Raw genomic sequence first — 3,547 nt, 5'->3', positions numbered from 1 at the left:
TGTGCAACATATATTATACAAAGGTGTGTTCATTGGCTTTCTTTTACATATGTATCTTTGTTTATGTGGCATCTTTGTGTTTTGAAATATTTGACAGAATGTTTGGCTAAAAAATTGAAACCGCAATATTGTAAATAAATTATATAAATCATAGCCTGGATGTGATACAATCCATATATTATATTGATAAATAGTTAAATCAGTATATACTGCATTCTTGACATCTGATGTTTACTTTATCAATTTTGTGGAAGTGGTGGTATTATTCAGTTCTTATTGATCGTGCACACCTAATATATTAAATCACGATGCCCTTCCTTTGTAGTTATTGTTTTGGCTCTGTCCAACCTTGGTTTTGGTTGATCCTGATATTCATCCAATTTGTAGGATATGAGGGTCTATATTAGTTACACTGGAGTCATTGTGTGCTCTTATAATGTGACAACAGGTTGTTTCAATTTCCAAGATACCATTTCTCTTGCTCTTATAACGCCACAACATGTTGTTTCTATTTCCATATTAGTTCTAACGTTCCAGTTTTCTTGCTACTATACGTACTTGCTTTCCCTAATCTCAACCCTATTTTTAATTATTGTTTCCACCGTGTGCTAAGGTTTCTATTGGCAGGCTTCTCTACAGTTTGGGATGTATCACGGCATTCTCTCCACTAGCGGAATAGCTGTAATGCATATGCTTATTCCTCCACATCACTCCAGGCAGTGGCTACAGGTGCCATATTTTATCTTTGCAGTATTGGGCATGCCATGAAAATGGGCAAAAGATAGATTAGATCTTATGTTTCAGTAGGCATGGAAAATTCTATTCTTAATGCAACAGATTAATTTTCATTAATACGATTAATTCGGTCGTTAAGCTTGCAAAGGAAAAAATAGTAGTATGAGCAGAGTTTGAAGCAATGATGGTAAAAAAGTAGTAAACCACTATTTTTAATAAATAGAACCTTTCAGCTCATATACACATTTTTTTGAGATATCATATATGCATTTCTGGGAAGGTTGAGTTTGTTGTGTTCTTACAGATGAAATTGTGAACTGTTTTCCCTTTGTAGGTCACCATCATGTGATTGAAAGAGGATTGGTTAGGAACAAGGAGTGCGCCTGTGCCTGATGATTAAAGCCTGCAGCAAAGATGTGGCTGGATGGTTGTTGACTACTCCCTAGCGCAGAAGATTTTCATGGGGTTGTTAGGTTGTGGATGTGTCCTTTAGTATGTCCTTCTTTCTTGTGCTATGCTCCGTTCATTTTCTTGCGACGCTGAGCTACAACAAGAGACTAACGTTAGTGGGATATGAGGTGCTTGGTCAGAAATTCATTAGGTACACATCATTTATGGTGGTGTTCGCTACAGTCTTCTATATATGATCTCTCATAGATGGTTGAATCTTTCTTCACAATTATCACGTCATATAGTTTCGCATATTAAATACAGCCTTACTATTTTTAAACCAATGCTACCCAGGTTGTCTCCTTTTGGTTTTCTGTTATTTCTTCAAAAAATTGTGCATTTTTATATATAGACCTGTTTACCTCCCTGTTCCAAACCAAACATAGACATCGAAAATGCGTAGCTAAATAAATTATCCATTGGATTCTCTGTCTTGCTACCAATAGTGCATGTACATGAAAAAATCAATTAGTGTGTGCAACCTTTTTTATGGCAGTGAAAATGATAAGTATTTGATTATTATGCAACCTTTGAATGGCAGAAATCAAATAGTATTGATTACTATGCTACTTGGATAATTTCTAGCATTAGATACTTCACTATAAAAAATATTGGGTTGTTAAAGTTCTCATTGATGGAGCTTAGTTTCATAAGGAGCAAAGGAGACAACCTTTGTTGGTGCACGGTCTTGAAGAGGCTGGTCTCGAAGAGGTACTAACCTGCACCAGAAGATGAAGGGGTTCACTAGGCGCTAAGGTGATTTCATAGGTGATTAAAGATGAGATGCTTCACTATCTGCAAGCTCGCGAGGTACATCTCTTCCTACTTCATCTATGATTGTTAGGTTGCATTTCCTACTCCTTATTTGCTCATTCGTTGATTCAATTATCTCATGTACCTTCTCTGTAAATATTGAGGCAGCTGGCTAGGGTGACATAGCAGTGCCTTAGACTTCTCGCGAACAAGTTGGTCTTATATTTCTCAAGTTTTCGAGTAAATAATAACCTATTGAATCAAAGGAGAGTAGTTTGCATAGCTCTATGGTAATTTGATTAACAACTGAAGGTTAACAAGATGCCAGGCTACTAGCACTATAATTCTATTGGAGACATAGGAAGAACTTACCTTTGCTATATTTCTATTATGATTATGAAAGCTCATATATCTATGAATATAATATCTTAAATTTAATTTAGAGTAAATAAAAAGGTGGCAGGCGAGGTCTCATCCACAGGTCACTTAAAAAGGGAGAAGGGTGCAATCAGTAATCTTTATCTATTCTCAACCTTTTATTATTTTCCATCAATCACCTTTTATTGTCCAAGTTATGCTGGAATAAAACTTTAAAATTGATGGTGGTTATTCAAATTTTGGGTTGAAGTGCTTTTGTGATGAAAAAACCTTAGTGCATATATCATTTGGTTTGGCTGTTCTCTATACCTATAGTTTTTCTCATCTCACATGTCTTGACACAGTTCATAACACTCCCAAAGGCAAGTAAATTGATGAGTACCATTTTTAATAAGAGTACAATTTATCTTTTTGCTCTAATCCTTCAACACATATTGTTCCAATTTCCATTCCCTAAATTACTTAATTTTGTCATAGCTAAGGACGTGTAAACTATCTGGAAGCTCCATATTGTTTAATGTACCATGCAAGAGTTACAGGATTTCAGCGACAACCTTTACCTCTACAACTTGCCACATACCAGGACTTGAAGTCAGCATCAGATTTTGTGTGGGTACTTTGCTAAATTGATTCAGTACTTTTTGATGATTCCAGAGCATATGATTTACTTGAAATTTCAACATTAAGAAAAATATGGCCTTATGAACAGATGAAGCCCATGCATCATTCAGATACAGAACCAAAATAAGATATAGATCAATATAGATATGGAAATTTCTATCGTCCTTATAAGATGGTAACCCATACTTGACGGGCTCGTGTGGTAATGCCCTCCATCCATGACTCATATCATACAAAGAGCCAGGTCAACTTTTTCTCCTTGTTCATTCTCCAGTTCCAGAACCAAAATAAGCCAATAAAGATTTTTCTAGCTGCGGAATAACCTCTGTGATACAATCTATGAATTCAGCCATGTGTTCTTTGTTTATATTGTTGGGAATTATTCAGGCAGCTTTAGAGATTGGTGTGCTCCATCATTTTAATTATTTATCGTCAGTCTTGGGCCCGAAAGATTTACTAAATCCAACTCATGACAGATCTACACGAAATCAATCACAGAGGAAAAGATCCTGAGATCGACATGAAGCAAGGACAGAAGAAGGCATGAAGATCAATGAGCAGCCGCATGTTATCGTGGACCTATTGTTCAATATTGGTGACAAGCCGCACC

The 3,547-nt window shown here is 36.0% G+C and overlaps 1 long non-coding RNA gene across 2 annotated transcripts; it reads left to right on the top strand.

The window, feature by feature from the left end:
- Positions 1-296: 296 nt before the first annotated feature.
- Positions 297-3,091, top strand: LOC127314311 (uncharacterized). 2 transcript variants are annotated; one of them, XR_011748464.1, is made up of 5 exons: positions 297-729; positions 1,070-1,336; positions 1,831-1,995; positions 2,794-2,925; positions 3,026-3,091. It is a non-coding gene; the product is annotated as an uncharacterized lncRNA (long non-coding RNA). The 2 variants fall into 2 exon arrangements; XR_011748463.1 differs by having other exon boundaries at positions 1,070-1,995.
- Positions 3,092-3,547: the final 456 nt, after the last annotated feature.

The sequence above is a fragment of the Lolium perenne genome, chromosome 7 (assembly GCF_019359855.2).
Source record: "Lolium perenne isolate Kyuss_39 chromosome 7, Kyuss_2.0, whole genome shotgun sequence".
NCBI lineage: Eukaryota > Viridiplantae > Streptophyta > Magnoliopsida > Poales > Poaceae > Lolium > Lolium perenne.
This window is presented reverse-complemented; position numbering and strand designations above follow the sequence as displayed.